The following is a 19,332-nucleotide window of genomic DNA, read 5'->3' on the forward strand; positions in this document are numbered from 1 at the left end:
CTCATTGTCTTCAGCTTTAAACTGTTTTTGGACTAATTTTAACACATTAAGATCACTATCTCTAGGGAAATTATTATGAATTCAAATTCAACCAGAAACAAGACATATGACTGCACAGAAATCGTCAGACTACCTTTTTTCCCCCCCATACACCCCACAGACATTTGATTGTTATCTTTTTTACCTGCAGATGCGCAGCTCGTGGAAATGTGCCTGGTAACAGGCAACATGCTGATCACAGATTCAGGGAGTTTTGATACAGTGATTTCAGGGTATTGGCATCCTGTAACAGTCACTGAAAATATACCTCCAAGTGGAGCCTTTCCCATGTTTTACAGGACCAACTATTCAAGCCAGTCTACTGAGCAAAATCCCATCATTGTATGAAAAGAGAGAGAGTCATATCCAGTAAAATGATGTATTGACTTTCTACTAACCTGGGTGGAGGAAGACATTTTTCTTCTTTCTCCAGAGAGCGGGCCTGAGTTAATGCAATACCACTGTTCATGCACTACAAATAAAAAACATACAGGAGTCATCAATCTGCAAACTTCTGATGGCATATCCTTTTGATCACCAAATACATATAACTAACTTTTATGAGTTTGGTGTCAGGATAACTCCAAGTTCTTTCCCAAATGGAGGTTTTGAAGGTTGTGCAGTAGGAGTTAGAATGTGATTATAATTGAGCATAAGCCTAGTTAAATTAGAGTTTGAACCTTAAAGACACAATTGTCTTATTTCACTTGTTAGCTGCAAACGTATTTTTTGCCAGGCTCTGTAATGCACACTGGTGACCACTGCTACAAATTCCCATTCTGAGCAGAAAAAACTGAAAGATTATGTTTGTAAATGAATTTAACACAGAAGTCAATTAATCAGATGGTACTTGGCAAGCGTCACAGTAGCACTGGTTGTTTCCTTTTCTAAAGCTGTTTAACATTCATTTTCTCTTTGCCACATTTGCTCTTGAGACACTTACAGTGAAAACAAGGGGAGAAAGGGGAAGACAGAATGAATTCTCGGAATTTGACATTTCACTCCCTAGTTGAACTCAGACACTGTCAGAATGTAGTGAGAGATGCTCCACGCTAAGACACTGGCAAACAAAAGAGCACTTTTTTCCTTCCCCAGCTCAGGCGGCTATGGTAGCAAATAACTGCAAGGATACTGGGTTGGATTTCCAAAGTACTCCTCAGCTGAACAAACACCACAGAAGACTCTTGGAAAAATAGTCTGACTTAACCTGCCGGTGAAGTAGTAAGACACCAACTTTGAAAGGACCATCAATCTAAAAGATAGATTTGTTCAGATTTTTTTTAACACCCAACACTTCCTTTAACTCCACAGAAGGATTGTTCACATCACGGCTAGTTAAAATAGACACCCTTTTTCTAAGGCAGACTTTCCCATGGTGGCACAACCATCAAAACGGAGCTCCCCATGACAGCAAGTAATTGTGCTCTGTCACTCAATTATTTTAAATTATTACTGTCTCTAGAAGGATATTAAGAATGTTTATATTGTAAAAGTTACTGACATAAACAAACCTGAAGCTCATGAAAGAAATTTCAAAGCAATTTCTGAAATACTGCGACTCTTGCCTAAGTCAGCACACATTTTAAAGGCCTCATACCACACAAGAAAGTAATGTTGAGCCATAATTTCCTCACAAAATGACGTTGCCATCAAGCATCTCCACTTCTGACTGTCCAAACAGGAACAACTTCTCATGAAGTGCCAAGTGGCTACCCACAAAATCAGTTTCTTCTGAAGTGATTTGTAATGACACAGTTTCCTCCCCAACTGCTACACAGAAGGTGATAACCACTTTTGGAGGTCTAAGTCTACATATTCAGGAAAAATGAAACAAATTACTACCAAACAGTACAGACCAACAATGAAGTCAAACATAAAGTGCCCTTCCCCTCACCTCTGGCAGGGGCGAAGCACTCCTCTGGGGCGGCGGCACGGGCGAGGCACTCCTCGGGGGTGGAAGGAAACCCGCACACCTCTCGGAGTAGCGGGAGATGTGAAGAAGTCCTCGGGGGTGGGCGGCAGGCGCGAAGCACTCCTCCGGGGTGACTGGCAGGTGCGAAGTACTCCTCGGGGGTAGGCAGCAGGCGTGAAGCATGCCTCCGGGGCGGCCGCAGGAGCGAGGCACGCCGCGGGGGCGGCGGCAGAGGTGAGGTGCGGGGCGGCGGCACAGGCGACGCACTCCTGCAGGACGGCGGCAAACCCGCACACCTCTCGGAGAAGCGCAGGCACGAAGCACGCCTCCGGGTCGGCGGCAGGCGCGAGGCAGGCCTCGGGGGTGGGCGGCAGGGGCGAAGCACTCCTCGCAGGCGGCGGTAGGGGCGAGGCACGCCTCGCGGGCGGCAGCACGGGCGAAGGACTCCTCCTTTATCTAGAAGGAACCACAAGTGCAGTTAACTGCGCCAGGTTCCTGAGGCATAACTCTGCTGTGGATACCAGCTTTTGGGTATTTCACTGGGAGCATGCTGGGGGGGGAGTACCTGGTACCAGAGATTTAAATATTCCAACTCTGATCTTAATCTCTCTCCCCTTCTCAGCGCACGAGCAATGTTCGCTCAACCTATTTCAAAGACTGTTTATACGAGGTGTTTGATGACCTGGAATCTAAAATGGAAGATTCTGGGAAGCAGCTGCTTCAGTCTGTGCTTCACTTGATGGAAAACGGGGCGCTGGTGTTAACCACAAACTTTGATAACCTGCTGGAACTGTACGCAGAACAGCAGGGGAAGCATCTAGAGTCTCTTGACCTGACTGATGAAAAGAAGGTAAACGATGATGATCTTTTTTAAACGTCAGGGCTGAGCTGGGACACCGCAGGACGGTGGCGGCTGCGGGATGTGCCCTCACGCCCGTGTAATGGGATTGTCCTGCTTGTAGTAATTTAATTGATGTCAGACAAACTCCAAGCAGAGGCTCTGCCCATTTGGGGCAGTGAGCAGAGGAATGAAGATGAACGCTGGTTTCTGAAATGCTGTGCTTGCTGGCTGACATCCATTGCTCAGGAGGAGCCCTGAAGCCTGGTATTTCTTTGATCTCTGTCCTTGAAACTTCTGGCTTGGCCTTGCTGAAGCCTTGCTTCCACATAAGGTGTGGGTTGATGTTTCTAACCGACACAGGGAACTCCGTGCGAGACACAAAGCTGACCTCTCTATTTTTATAACGTGCTGCTGAGTCCTTCTTGTGACGGAGCATTTTCGGGGCTGTAGCCTTCGAGGCTTCCCCCTTGCCCCGTGTCCTCTTTCTGAAATGGCTGCATGGCTCCTGCTGGCTCATTCCAGCTTCTTATGCCACGCTCTTGTATTTGTAGCCATGAGCTTCACGCGAACTTCCCTCCTTTTGCCCCAGGTCTTCACTCAGGCAGAAAATGAGGCTGTGAAACCCTGAGCTCTTTGCCACCTGCCCACCTCATCTTCCCACCATGGGTTTTACCGCTGGGTCCTTCTGTTTGCGTGTTAAACACGCGCCACGTGTAGGTGCTGCACAGTACTTAGTCTCTTTCCATTCTGACTCATTTCTGTGCTTCATGTTTCCTGCATGACCTCTTAATCTACAGGGCTGGAAGTACTTACAGTGTTACAAATAAGCATTCTAATTATTGCAAGCTTAAGAGCTAAGGTCCGCAGGAGTAAACTGAGAGCTTCGGAAGTGGCTTTCTGAAATGAAGGTCAGCTGTTGAGCTCCCTCAGAGCTTCTCAGAGCCTAGAGGGGCCAAGAAATAAACTTTGTAGGCGTGAGAAGCATGCTGATGTAATATTTATAGAGTTTTTCCCCTTTTTCTGCTGAGTCTGCTGTATTGATTCAGTCTCTCCCCATCACATTCACCGTTCAGCTGAAGCGTTGACCCAAACAAGTGCCATAGGCTGCTATGTAGAGGCTGATGGACTCATTGAGGAGATAAGATGAGGGGGAAGCTGCCTCTTTGAAACACTTCCCTGAAATGCTATTTTTAATAGCACTGTGGAAGCTAACGTGATGTGCTCACTAACGTTTCTGGAGGGGTTTGTTTTGTGCAGGTGCTGGAGTGGGCACAGGAGAAGAGGGAGCTCAGCGTCCTGCATTTCCATGGCATTTACACCAAACCCAGCGGCATCGTGCTCCACCTGGCCGGCTACCAGAACGTGCTGTGCAACACGGAGGTCATGGTGAGCGAGGCAGCTTTCCCTTCTCTCTGCAGGGCATGCTTTGGGGTGCCAGACGTTGTCTATATACATATCCCCCTTCCCGGTGTGAGCTCTGGGCATAGACTCAGCTGAGTTTAAAGACTGGCTTTCGCACAGGGTGGTGGGAGAGTCCTTAATTTTGTGAAGTAAGAGGAGAGATGGATTCTCTAGCACTCTGAGTTGCAAAAACGCCTCACCACGCTCGTGTTGAGGATGATGGAATGATGACAGTCTCATCAGCAATAAGGCAGGTGCTGTCTCTCGTGCCTTGTGAAGATAAAGCTTGCCTTGACTAAGAACCTCTTTCCCTTTTTTAAAGCGAGAGATTCAGAAGCTCTATGAAAATAAGTCGTTCCTGTTCTTGGGCTGTGGTTGCACTGTTGATGACACCACGTTTCAGGCCCTGTTTTTAGAGGCTGTGAAGCACAAGTCAGACCTGGAGCACTTCATGCTGGTACAGAGGGGAGACGTGGATGAGTTTAAGAAGCTCCGTGAGAACATACAGGACAAAGGCATTAAAGTGATTTCCGACGGCGATCAATACGCAGACTTGCCCAAGTACTTTGAGAGGCTGGCGAGCGAGATCTCCACGCGGGGTTGAACAGGTAGAGGGTTCATGGACTGTGTGGGATGGCTGTCTGCGTACATCCACCCTCGCCACACTTAACTCAGGGATCCCGTGGGCTTGGGAGCATAGACAGTGTTAATAGCCCATTCTCTGCACTATATTATTCCTTAAGCTTTTTTTTTTCCTCAAAAAAATTGTCTGGGTTTACTTTTATGAAATCGCTGTGTGTTCCTTGCTCTCTCCTAGGTGTGCCTAAGGAGGGACAACAGCTCAACGGCTCTGCTGCTGCCCCACGCCGAGATTAAAGGTAGGATTCTCCCGAGCTGAAGAGAAACTTCGCCCTTTGCGACTCGCTGGGAGCCCAGCAGCCTCTCAGGCAGGTTTTGCAGAGCCTTTACTGTCCTGCAGGATGCACCACTTGAGCACCAGACCCAGACGACTGCGGCGGGGGACTCCCTAGGACGGGCTTAAGCCAGAGCCAGCAGCTCCCAGGGAGGCTTACGTGGTTTAAGGCCAGTCTAGGCGAGGAGCAAAGCCCACTGCTGTTGAGCCGCTGCCCACACGCATGGAGCTGAGCCGGGACACTGCAGGCCCCAGGCAGAGCCTGTTATAGAAATTTTCACATAATTAATGTAAAAGTTCTTATGAGTTAGGGAGACCGGGATCAACAGGGGTGAAATAGAATGAAGAACAGAATAATTAATATAAGTCTATCTGAATAAACACAGGTGGGCTTTCACAATCCATGAATATTGTTCTCAAAGCTCCTTGTGGAATCCTGACCAAGGATTGGGCAAATGCAAAGAAAGGCAAAAAAGAGCCTAAACAAGTGAAACCTTCCATTCCTTCAGCGCCCGTGCTGGAGGAATCGAATCCTTTCACTGACAAGGGATTTGGCATGTATCCCATGACATTGGAATACATCCCAAACCCTAGAGCTGGATATGGAGCTCTGCCAGAGATTCCACCAGTCCAAGCTGTTGTGAGACATGAACCTTGGAAAAAAGGAGATTTAGTAAACTGGCAATCAAAAATGCCACGCATCAGAGACGATGCTGAAAAATGTGCTCAGATGCTATCTGGCATTTTTACTGATTATTCTCCAAATTGGAATGATGTAAAGACCCGCATGAGAGAGCTCTTTACAGCAGAAGAGAGGGAAAAAATCTTCCAAAAGGATCGGGAAATTGCACAAAGGGGTCAAGCTCAAGGGCTACAGCCCTGGCCCGATCAAAACCCAAACTGGAATTTGGCCACTGAGGATGGCGCCAGACTCCAACGAGAAGCCTTACAGCAACTGGTGGAGGCTGTTTGGCAGGCTGGCGAAAAAATTACTAATTGGACAAAGGTAATGGAATGTAGGCAAAAACCTGATGAACATCCCAGTGATTACTGGACTCGGTTAAAAGCTACTCTCCTGAAATATGGAGGAATGACAAGGGACAATTTTCAGGAACCCCTTGCAATCAGTGTATTTGTGGATCAATCTGCACCTGATATTAATAAATATTTCAAGAAACATATGCCAGGGTGGCAAGGCGAAAGCCTCACAAAGATTCTTAGTATTGCCACCTTTGTATATGATGGGAGAAGTGAGGAGCAAAAGAAACAAGATCAAAGAAAAGAGAGAAAGGAGCGAGAGAGGGATATTAATCTTCTGGCAGCCGCAATTACTCAGAATTACCAACACGGCAGAGGAAGAGGTTTTTCACAAGGCTGTGGAGGTTGTGAAGGGGGGGACCGAGGAAGACAAAGATTCATTCCCTCTCGAACTAATGATCTGGAATGCTTTTACTGTCATAATTTAGGGCATATTGTTCGGTATTGTCCTCTGATACCATCATCCAACAACAGTGGGAAAGACAGAGCGGAAAGACCGGGACGTCCACATTCTCGCTGAGAAATTTATGGATCGGGACTCTGGGATTAAGGTAGATAACGAGGGACTTATCACAGCTAAGGTAAATGGCATTCCTGTTAAGTTTTTAATAGATACTGGTGCAACTTTATCATTGTTAAATTTTCATGTGTCACAGCTATCTGATGAATTTGTAAAGGTTACTGGAGTTTTGGGTGAAGAGAAGTTACCGCTTTCTCTTCCCCTTCCTATTGTTTTTGATGATCGTTTGATATGGGGTTGATTTGTTATCTCGCCAACTTCTCCTATTTCACTATTTGGGAGAGATTTATTGCAGGAGTTGGAAACATGCATAGCTCTAATTCCTAAAGGAATTCGATTGATCATAATGGGAATGCAAACTGTAGAAATTCAAGAAGGTGAGCTGTCCTGGTTTGGCCTAAACCAGGCCGATTTTCCTTTCAGTGATTTTTACTTTCAGCTAAGTCTCCTCTAAATAACTGCACTTTCTGAAACTAACTGCATGTTTTTGCAGACAGTGTCTGCTTCCAGGACTGATAACGCTCGAAGTTTGTAGTTATCGCTGAGGCACCGGTAGGGATGTTGTGCAGTAAGGCTCTTGCTGTACTTTTTTCTTAGAGAAACCAAGGTCACCGCTGGATTCCTCACTGCTTACAAGTGAAAAGCTGAAGGGGGGGTCGCAGCTGCAGGGGGGAGCAGACAGGGCAGGTGACCCAAAATTGACCAACGAGGGTATTCCATCCCATACACGTCATTCTCGGTATAAAGCGGGGGGATCACGAGGGTCTCGCTCCTCTTGCTCGCTCTTGCTTTTTCTGCTATGGCTGGTGTCCAAGGAGGACTCCGACTGTTTTCCTGCTGCCCCCGATTCTGATCTGCATCCCTGAATCCAGCTCTCGACCGTCGCTAGGCCCAGCCTGGGCCTTCCCGGAGCCTGCCCTGCAGTGCCGGTGGTGACGTTGCCGACATCGGGGGAGCTCGATCTTGGTTTTGTATATATATTTGTATATATTTGATTATTCCAATATTATTATTATACTCTTTTTCATTATTATAGGTTTATTAAAACTGTTTTAACTTTCCAACCCGTAAGTCTCTCTCCCTTTTCCCTTTCCCTTTCCCTTTGGGTGGGGGGGGAGGGTTAACAGAGAGCGTCTGCTGCAGGTTTAATCGCCAGCCCAGCTTTAAACCGTGACAGATTTATTGGCGCCCAACGTGGGGCTCGAGAGAAGCTCCAACAGGTTGCTCTGATAAGTCGAATCCCAGCTCCGGCGGGAGGAGACCTGGAGAGCTCAGCTGAGAGAGTATCAGATTTCTTCCTTTGAGATTTACGTGGGGTTGGAAATTAAAACAGATAGGGAAGATGCTGATGTCATTTTTGAGTACTGTGTTATCTCGTCTTTTTATAGAGTTTCTTTCACAGTTGAGTATTGCAATGATGCCTTACCTGCCGTGGGCACTGTGTTATTGTTTGCTTCTTATGAATGTTTACATGCGGTTTAGCAGTGGGCGCTGGTCGAAATGTATTGTTTTGGTATGGGGTTTGATACTGATTTATGCTGTGATAAACTGGGCAGTTACTATTCCGATCTCTTATCTCTATAACACAATGATGGGCAGTTTTAATCGCGAATCAGTAGCAGCGACTTCATCTGCACGCTCCAGGCGTCCTTTAGCTGATTATGTTAATGATTACACTTCCAATTTTACTTCGGGAAATAGTACCTTCTCCTTTTCTGCCAAGCTGATTCCTCTAGATTTTGTGAAATTCGGATGGTGCTGTCTAGGTGGCATGTTTTTATTTTCGGTTGTCCTGAATGTGTTTCTGATGTGGGATAAGATTAAGTATCGGTGCAGGGACAAGTGTAGGTGTTATGCAGCCACCTCAGATCCTACAGCGTGTGCTGCCGCTACAGCTCGCACCGCAGCTGCTACACCCCCCAAGATGGCCACTGCAGTTACTCAGACTCTAACGAGTCTCAGCACTCCCACGACAGCCACTGCATCTACTCAGACCCCAGCATCTAACGAATCTGTACCAATTGCTCCTGTAACCAGGAAGAAATACCGAAAGAAATCAGCTCGTGAAGAGGAAGATGATGACTCAGAGCCTTCTAAGGCAGAGCCATCACATGACCCAGGTGAGGGCCCTTCTCAGGCAGAGTCAGGGCCCGACACAGATGGGGGTTCCCTTGATCGTCATTTTAAAGCAGACCCATCACAGAAGAAAGGTCCTTCTAAAGCAGAACTATCACAGGAGGAGGACTCGGATGTAGAGATAACCTACCACTCCTTATCCCTGAAGGACCTGAGAAATATAAGGAAAGATTTCAGCCGTTATGATGGTGAGCCAATTATTACCTGGCTGCTCCGATGCTGGGATAATGGGGCAGATAGCATGCAATTAGATGGCAGAGAAGCCAGACAGTTGGGATCCCTGTCCAGAGATGGTGGTATTGATAAGGCGCTTGCAAGAAAGTCAAACACTATCAGTCTCTGGAGGCGACTCTTGTCAGCTGTAAAGAGCAGGTATCCCTATAAAGATGATGTTATGAGCCACCTGAGCAAATGGACCACTATAGAAAAAGGTATTAACTACCTTAGACAACTAGCTGTGCAAGAGATCATTTATAGACACCCACGGGAAATTGTAGATCCTGTAGATCCTGATGAAGTGGAATGCAACCGATCCATGTTCCGGAAGGTTGTGAAGAATGCTCCACCGACATATACCCATACATTGTCAATATTAGTCTGGGGAGAAAATGCTATGGCACGACCTAGTGTGGATGAAATGGCTAACTGTATGCGACAGTATGAAGATAGTATTTCTTCCCCACTGCAGGCCCGTGTCTCGGCTGTGGAAAAACTGACAAAGGAAAACAAGGACTCATTTAAACAACTGTCAGACAAACTGTCCAGGATCGAGAATAAACTTGACTCTCTACCTACACAGGCACGCGTTGCAGCTGTTAAGAGAAAACGCCCTCCTACAGGACCAGCTCAAAGGAAACGGAACACATCACGAGGTATCCTGTGGTTTGCCCTGCGTGGTTATGGGGAAGACATGAACAGATGGCATGGACAACCTACCAGTACCCTACAGGCACGAGTACGTGAGTTGCAAGCTAAAAGAAATACCAGAGAGAATTTTTCTAGGAGGATGGCTGCTCCAGTTACCAGTGAGCAGGACCCCAGTCAGGGTAGATGGGCCTCAAATTCCTTTTTCCAAAGTGTGAATAGGAGAAATGAAGGTCCAGTCCCTGTGAGCAGCACAAATCCATTTCTTGATTAGGGGGGCCCTGCCTCCAGCCAGGTGGAGGAAAGGGACAACAGAGTTTATTGGACTGTGTGGATTCGATGGCCTGGCACATCAAAACCACAAAGGTATCGAGCCTTGGTAGACACTGGTGCACAGTGCACCCTAATGCCATCGGATCATAAAGGGGCAGAATCTATCAGTATTTCAGGAGTAACAGGAGGATCTCAAGTGTTATCTGTATTGGAGGCCGAAGTGAGCCTAACTAAAAATGAATGGAAAAAGCACCCCATTGTGACTGGCCCAGATGCTCCGTGCATCCTTGGCATAGACTACCTCAAGAGAGGGTATTTTAAGGACCCAAAAGGGTATAGATGGGCCTTTGGTATAGCAGCTGTAGAGACTGAGGACATTAAACAGCTGTCTACCTTGCCTGGCCTCTCAGAGGATCCTTCTGTTGTGGGGTTGCTGAAGGTTGAAGAACAACAGGTGCCAATTGCTACTACCACGGTGCACCGACGACAATATCGCACCAATCGAGACTCCCTGATCCCCATTCATAAACTGATTAGACAATTAGAAAATCAAGGAGTGATTAGTAAGACTCGCTCACCCTTTAATAGTCCTATATGGCCAGTGCGAAAGTCTGATGGAGAATGGAGATTAACTGTGGACTATCGTGGCCTAAATGAAGTTACGCCACCGCTGAGTACTGCTGTGCCAGACATGCTAGAACTTCAATACGAACTGGAGTCAAAGGCAGCCAAGTGGTACGCCACCATAGACATTGCTAATGCATTTTTCTCTATTCCTTTGGCACCAAAGTGCAGGCCACAGTTTGCTTTTACCTGGAGAGGTATCCAGTACACCTGGAATCGACTGCCCCAGGGGTGGAAACACAGTCCTACTATTTGCCATGGACTGATCCAGACTGCACTAGAAAAGGGTGGATCTCCAGAACATTTGCAATACATTGATGACATCATTGTATGGGGTGATACAGCAGCAGAAGTTTTTGACAAAGGGGAGAAAATAATCCAAATTCTTCTGAAAGCTGGTTTTGCCATAAAAAGAGGCAAGGTCAAGGGACCTGCCCGGGAGATCCAGTTTTTAGGGATTAAATGGCAAGATGGGCGTCGCCAGATCCCGATAGAGGTGATCAACAAAATAACAGCTATGTCCCCACCTACTAACAAAAAGGAAACACAAGCCTTCTTAGGCGTTGTGGGTTTCTGGAGAATGCATATTCCAGATTACAGCCAGATTGTACGCCCTCTTTATCAAGTGACCAGAAAGAAGAATGATTTTCAGTGGGGTCCTGAACAACGACAGGCCTTTGAACAGATTAAACAAGAGATTGTGCATGCAGTAGCCCTTGGACCAGTCCGTACGGGACAAGATGTTAAAAATGTGCTCTACACCTCAGCTGGGGACAATGGTCCTACCTGGAGCCTCTGGCAGAAAGTACCAGGGGAGACTCGAGGTCGACCCCTAGGATTTTGGAGTCGAGGATACAAGGGTTCCGAGGCCAATTACACCCCAACTGAAAAAGAGATACTGGCAGCATATGAAGGAGTTAGAGCTGCTTCAGAGGTAATTGGTACTGAGGCACAACTTCTCCTGGCACCTCGATTACCAGTACTAGGCTGGATGTTCAAGGGTAAGGTTCCCACTACCCATCATGCAACTGATGCTACATGGAGTAAATGGATTGCATTAATTACACAGAGGGCTCGAATAGGAAACCCTAATCGCCCAGGAATCTTAGAAGTGATCATGGACTGGCCAGAAGGCAAAGACTTCGGAATGCCACCAGAAAAGGAGGTGACACGTGCTGAAGAAGCCCCACCATATAATGAACTACCAGAGGATGAGAAGCAGTATGCCCTGTTCACCGATGGATCCTGCCGTCTTGTAGGAAAGCATCGGAAGTGGAAAGCTGCTGTATGGAGTCCTATACGACGAATCACAGAAGCCACAGAAGGACAAGGTGAATCAAGTCAATTCGCAGAGGTAAAAGCCATCCAGCTGGCTTTAGACATTGCTGAACGAGAAAAGTGGCCAAGGCTGTATCTTTATACTGACTCATGGATGGTGGCAAATGCCTTGTGGGGGTGGTTAAAGCAGTGGAAGCGAAGCAACTGGCAGCGTAAAGGTAAACCTATTTGGGCTGCTGAACTGTGGCAAGATATTGCTACTCGGCTAGAGAAACTACTCGTGAAGGTACGTCATGTAGATGCTCACGTACCTAAAAGTCGGGCAACTGAGGAACATCGAAACAACCAACAAGCAGATCAGGCTGCTAAAGTGTTCCAAATAGATTTGGACTGGGAACATAAAGGTGAACTATTTTTAGCTCGGTGGGCTCATGACACTTCAGGTCATCAAGGAAGAGATGCAACATACAGATGGGCTCGTGACCGAGGGGTGGACTTAACTATGGACTCTATTGCACAGGTTATCCATGATTGTGAAACATGCGCCGCAATTAAGCAAGCCAAACGGTTAAAACCTTTGTGGTATGGGGGGGCGGTGGTTGAAATATAAATATGGGGAGGCCTGGCAAATTGACTATATCACACTCCCTCAAACCCACCAGGGTAAACGTTATGTGCTTACCATGGTGGAGGCGACCACCGGATGGCTGGAAACATACTCTGTGCCCCATGCCACTGCCCGGAACACTATTCTGGGCCTTGAAAAGCAAATCTTGTGGCGACACGGCACGCCAGAGAGAATTGAGTCGGACAATGGTACTCATTTCAAAAACAGTCTCATAGATAACTGGGCCAAAGAACATGGCATCGAGTGGGTATATCATATCCCCTATCATGCACCAGCATCTGGGAAAATTGAACAGTATAATGGGCTGTTAAAAACTACCCTAAAAGCAATGGGGGGTGGAACCTTTAAAAACTGGGATAAGCATTTGGCACAAGCTACCTGGCTAGTTAACACCAGAGGATCTATCAACCGAGCTGGCCCTGCTCAGTCAGATCTTTTACATACAGTAGAAGGGGATAAAGTCCCTGTGGTGCATGAAAGGAATCTGTTGGGAAAAACTGTCTGGGTTCTTCCTGCTACGGGCAAAGGTAAACCCATTCATGGGATTGCTTTTGCTCAAGGACCTGGATGTACTTGGTGGGTGATGCTGCAGGATGGTGGAGTCCGATGTGTCCCTGAAGGTGATCTGATCTTGGGTGAGAATACTTAATTCTGAACTGCATGATGTTAATTGCTGCATAATACTAACAGTGTTCATAAGTGTCTTTCAGGTTAAGACAGTGGTGACGAGACCAGAGCTAGCTGCAAGTGGCGTCCAGTAACCTCCTCGAGACTGACATCTTTAACCTGCAACCCGTGGGCATGAACTGTGACAAAACTCATACCATGTCTCCTGCCCTGAGAGACTCCTAGCCAGATGGAAACCCACAATCCTGAACTAAATGAACTTGATGAACTTTTTTTTTTCTGTATAGAGATGAATCATAAACTAATGTTATCTGTATATATTTTAAAATGAAAAGTTAGTGGTGATCTGAGTATGACGTGAATGGTATGGAATAAGGGGTGGAATGTCCTGGTTTGGCCTAAACCAGGCCGATTTTCCTTTCAGTGATTTTTACTTTCAGCTAAGTCTCCTCTAAATAACTGCACTTTCTGAAACTAACTGCATGTTTTTGCAGACAGTGTCTGCTTCCAGGACTGATAACGCTCGAAGTTTGTAGTTATCGCTGAGGCACCGGTAGGGATGTTGTGCAGTAAGGCTCTTGCTGTACTTTTTTCTTAGAGAAACCAAGGTCACCGCTGGATTCCTCACTGCTTACAAGTGAAAAGCTGAAGGGGGGGTCGCAGCTGCAGGGGGGAGCAGACAGGGCAGGTGACCCAAAATTGACCAACGAGGGTATTCCATCCCATACACGTCATTCTCGGTATAAAGCGGGGGGATCACGAGGGTCTCGCTCCTCTTGCTCGCTCTTGCTTTTTCTGCTATGGCTGGTGTCCAAGGAGGACTCCGACTGTTTTCCTGCTGCCCCCGATTCTGATCTGCATCCCTGAATCCAGCTCTCGACCGTCGCTAGGCCCAGCCTGGGCCTTCCCGGAGCCTGCCCTGCAGTGCCGGTGGTGACGTTGCCGACATCGGGGGAGCTCGATCTTGGTTTTGTATATATATTTGTATATATTTGATTATTCCAATATTATTATTATACTCTTTTTCATTATTATAGGTTTATTAAAACTGTTTTAACTTTCCAACCCGTAAGTCTCTCTCCCTTTTCCCTTTCCCTTTCCCTTTGGGTGGGGGGGGGAGGGTTAACAGAGAGCGTCTGCTGCAGGTTTAATCGCCAGCCCAGCTTTAAACCGTGACATGAGCTTAAAATCCCAAAAGAGTTAAAGAACGTACCTAAAAAATTAGGGAGTCTCTCCGGAGATGATATTGGACTATTAAAATCTGCAGAACCTGTAGAGATCAAAACAAAAGGAGGGACTCCGCCTTCTATTAGGCAATACTCAATTGTGGCAGAAGCCATCCCAAGTATTGGAAAACAAATAAAATCATTTTTGGAAAAGGGGATTTTAAAAGAATGTCGAAGTTCTTTTAATACACCCATACTCCCGGTTAGTAAACACCGACTTGACAAAGATGGGGATCCAGAATATAGATTTGTACAAGATTTAAGAGCAGTAAATGAATTTGTAATTGTTCCCCACCCACTTGTACCTGATCCAAATTTGATTGTTACTCAAATACCTATTTGGGGAAAATTTTACACTGTATTGGATTTGACTGGAGCTTTCTTTAGCATACCTGTGGCTGAGGAGAGCCAGCACATATTTGCCTTCACTTGGCAAGGGAAACAATTAACCTGGACTCGGTTACCCCAGGGATTTACAAGCTCACCAACTAAATCCTCCCAAATTTTGAAAGGGGATTTGGCTGATCTGTTTTTTCCGTGTAAGTCTGAATTGATACAATATGTAGATGACTTATTGTTAGTATGTCGTTCAAGGAAGGATTGTATTACAGATACTCGGTATTTGTGTAATAAATTGGTTGTAAAAGGTCACCGAGCATCTCCATCAAAATTGCAGTCCATCAAATGGGGTCTGGAGAGGCAAAAAGCTTTTACAACTCTGAAAGGTGCCTTAACACAAGCACCGGCTTCAGGTTTACCAGATTATAGTAAACCTTTCAGATTATGTTGTGATTAGCGAAAGGGAAATGCTAGAGGAGTTTTAGTCCAAACTTTAGGACCACATGAAAGACCAGTAGCATATTTTTCTGCTCAGTTAGATCCGGTTATACAAGGAACACCATTTTGTATAAAATCAGTAGCTGCGGCAGCAGAAATGGTAGAAAAAATGTAGATCAATAGTGATGGGACATCCCCTAACTGTATGCGTACCCCGTGAAGTTGAAATATTATTGAAACAATATGCAGAAAAATCACTTTCACCGCAACGGGCACATAGATATGAACTGGTTTTACTTTTGGCTGACAACATCACACTTCAAAGATACAATACTTTGAATCCAGCCACTTCAATACCTTTGCCGACTGAAGGGGAAAAAGATCAACATGACTGTACCCAGGTATTAGCAGTATCCAGTAAGCCACGTAATGATTTTCAAAACCAACCCCTGAGCGACCCAGACATCAACCTTTTGACAGATGGCTCATCCTTTTATGAAGAAGGAAAAAGGTATACTGGCTTTGCAGTAACAACAGAAAAAACTGTGTTAAAAGCTAACCCTCTTCCTAGTGCTGCGGGGGCACAAGGTGCGGAAATCATAGCGCTTACTGAGGCTGCAGGGTTGGCAAAAGGTTTAAAAGCTAACATTTACACAGACTCTAAATATGCTTTTGGAGTTTGCCATGCTACAGGTACCCTGTGGAAAGAGAGAGGATTTTTGACTTCAGCTGGAAAAACCATTGCACACGGGAAGGAGGTACGTGAACTTTTAGAAGCTATACAGTTACCTGCACGAATAGCAGTAATTTATATAAAAGCTCACACAAACCACCAAGATGCACTGTCGCGAGGAAATCGCTTGGCTGATCAGGCTGCGAAAGCTGCAGCCAAACAAATCCATCTTATTATGGCAGTTCTGTGTGCAGCAGAGAAACTTGACAGGCTTCCAAGTGCAGAGGAGATGTATGAGGCTCTTCCAGAGGAAGAAATGAAATTTTGGAGACGACTAGGAGCGGAACAATGGGATGGACAATCGACATTGGGCAACAAACCCCTACTCCCGAAAAGGTATTTACTACCTGTTGTTCGGTGGTTCCATGAAAAATGCCATGGGGGACCTGAAGGACTTGCACAGAGAATTCAACGGCTGTGGGCTGCATCCGGAGTCTGCTCCGCAGTGAAAAGGATTACTGAAAGCTGTAAACTTTGCCGACAGTAGGCTACCACTAGGATTCAGCCACCTCAAGGTAAAAGACCGCCCACGGTGTTTCCTTTTCAAGGATTACAAAGTGATTATGCTGAAATGCCAAAAGCAATGGGGTATTCATACTTGTTAGTGATTATAGATCAATTATCAGGATGGGTAGAAGCCTTCCCAGCAAGAAAGAATGATTCAAAAACTGTAGTGAAAGCGCTGTTGAAAGAATTAACACCCCGATATGGAGTTCCTGAAGTAATTGATTCGGATAGAGGAGCTCATTTTTCGGCAGCGATTCTGTTACAAGTTTATAATGCTTTAGGAGTCACAGGGAAGTTACATACACCCTATCACCCTGAGTCCTCTGGACAGGTAGAGAGAATGAATGGGACCATAAAGGAAAAGATCGTTAAAGTGTGTAAAACAACTAGATTGAAATGACCAGAGGCTTTGAATTTGGTTCTATGGGACATTCGGAACACACCCAGACAACCTGTTGGGTTATCGCCAGCAGAAATATTGTTTGGGTGAGTTTTGGCTGTTCCAGGCACTTATTTGCCAGCAAAAACAAGTTAATTGGATGGAGATGAACGAGTGACACAATATATACTGTACTTACAAAATTCTTTCTTTGAAATGCGAAAGCATGCCTATTGGTATCGAGGTGGATCTCCTGAGATACAAGTACATAATATTCAACCAGGAAACAAAGTATTGATAAAAAACTTTAAGAGGAAAAAATAGATTTGAACCAAAATGGGAAGGACCCTATGTTATACTTTTAACTTCTTTTTTATGCTGTCAAAGTTGCAGGGAAAGTAACCTGGATCCATCATTCTCATGTCCGCAAGGAATCCAAGGAAAGATGAAATATTTTAGTTTGTTCCTTTTTTTTCCATCTATAAATGTTACTGTTTCACCTTGTGTAAGATTTGCTATTCGTTACCATGATTCCAATACCAGTGCCTCTCGTGTGTTTTATAATAATTGTTCTTGGTGATCTGCAGGCTTCTTTGTAGCAATTAAGACAAAGACCGGGGAACTCATTTTTACGTCTAGCTATCCAAAGATTGAGCCCAGAGGAATTATTTATCAATTTGAAAAAAAAAAATTATAATATATCTGGGGAGATGATAGAAAAATTAGCCAATGCCTCAATGCGTGGATTTCTGACATTGCAAAAAGAAATTACAAAACTCTCTAAAATTACAATTCAAAACAGAATGACCCTAGATGTGATATTAACCTCACAAGGAGGAGCGTATACAGTTTTAAGTATCAGTTGCTGTACGTACACAGACCGATCTGGAGAACTGCTCACAGATGTGCACAAAATTTGGGAAGTGAGTTCTATGATGCAAAAGGTAGAAAAAGATGATACCTCGTGAGGATCTACTGAAACACTCTCTTGGCTCACATCTTGGTTCCCAGACTTAGCTTTATAGAGAAAGAAGCTGATTGTAATTGTCTTATTTATAATTAATATCATTGTGATTATACTAGTGTTAGGACAATGCTGTATGAGATGTTTTTAATCCTTTGCTTCAAGAATAGGATCATCATGGAGATACAAATAATTGCAGGGATGCAATAAAAGCAAAAGGAGGGAATTGTTATAGAAATTTCCACATAATTAATGTAAAAGTTCTTAGGGAGACAAGGATCAATAAGGGTGAAATAGAATGAAGGATAGAATAATTAATATAAGTCTATCTGAATAAACACAGGTGGGCTTTCACAATCCATGAATATTGTTCTCAAAGCTCCTTGTGGAATCCTGACCTATGACTGAACAAATCATCAATCAAAGCTTAATGAGTAGCTAAGCAGGAGTAGGCCTAGAAGTATTACCTTCTGATGATTTTAGTAAAGGGGATGTATGGTTAACCTTTTCTTTACCTTAAAAGAAATATAGGACACTTAGAAATAAAAATTAGTATAGATAAGGTTTTAAATATAACTTTAGTTGTTTTTAAGGTTGAATGTTTAGGAGACACTGGCGGTGGGAACCGGACTCTGGTCAACCTGGATCAGGACGGGACGCCGATCACAGCAAGAACATCGAGGACGGGGTGTCGACTGGAGTCATAGCAGAACCAGAACATAAAGATCAGCTAACCAACAGAAAAGAATGGACTTTTGTGGACTCTTGACGAAGGAAGGAAGAGGAATTGAAATAGTTAGTGGATTATTAACAGAAGCTTATGAAATGTTTATGATGTAATTGATTATTAGTTTCTATATAAACCGATAGTGAATTTGAGTCAGGTACCATTCACTGCGGTGGTGGTCCAACTCTGAGTTTTTGAATAAAACCAGCAAACCTAGAGACCCGGACTCTGCCAATTTTCTTTAACAAGCCTCCTCGGACAGACGCCTGGTTTAACATACTAATTAATTGTCTTTGTTATCACGGTTGGGAGCGTGGTCTCCCCGAGGGAGCGGCAGCCTCCTCTAATTTCATACTTAGTGCTTTTGTATTCTGTACTTTGAATTAAAAACATGAAACTTGAGCATTTTCTTACTTGAAGCTCTGGTTTTCTAGTCCTGTCTTTATACTGTATTTTATATGTCAAAGCTTGTATTAAAGGCCTCTTCACTTCACTTTTGGCTGGTGTGTGATTTACACGCCCTCTTAACGACCTCACACAGGCAATTTTGTTTCCCCTCCAAGCAGGAAATATGTCCTGCCTGGAGGCAAGTTATTTATACACGGAGAACAAATTATGAAGTTTATTTTATATAAATTATGTCTCTTAGCAGCCAGAACGAGATCTGTAGGTGGCAACGGATCAAAAAAAAAAGCCACAGTCTGACCCCATCACCCCGGTCCCAGACAGCCAGGAGGACACAGAATTACAGCAGCCAGCCGAGGCCAAGCGCTGCTCTCGCTACCTCACAGGGCTGGAGACACATTGCACGGACACAAACCCAAGCAAAGAGGCAGCTCAAGGAAAGGACATGAGGGAGGAAGGCCCCTGAGGGCTAACAGGCCACAGTCACACCCACTAAGCCTACAGCAGCCCCCGCACCCTC

The 19,332-nt window shown here is 45.2% G+C and overlaps 1 pseudogene; it reads left to right on the top strand.

Annotated features, from left to right (window-relative positions):
• The first annotated feature begins 1,145 nt into the window (after positions 1-1,145).
• On the top strand, positions 1,146-18,449 carry LOC137668901 (protein FAM118B-like; annotated as a pseudogene).
• The last annotated feature ends 883 nt before the right edge of the window (positions 18,450-19,332 follow it).

This window comes from Nyctibius grandis, chromosome 11, assembly GCF_013368605.1.
Source record: "Nyctibius grandis isolate bNycGra1 chromosome 11, bNycGra1.pri, whole genome shotgun sequence".
Classification (NCBI taxonomy): domain Eukaryota; kingdom Metazoa; phylum Chordata; class Aves; order Nyctibiiformes; family Nyctibiidae; genus Nyctibius; species Nyctibius grandis.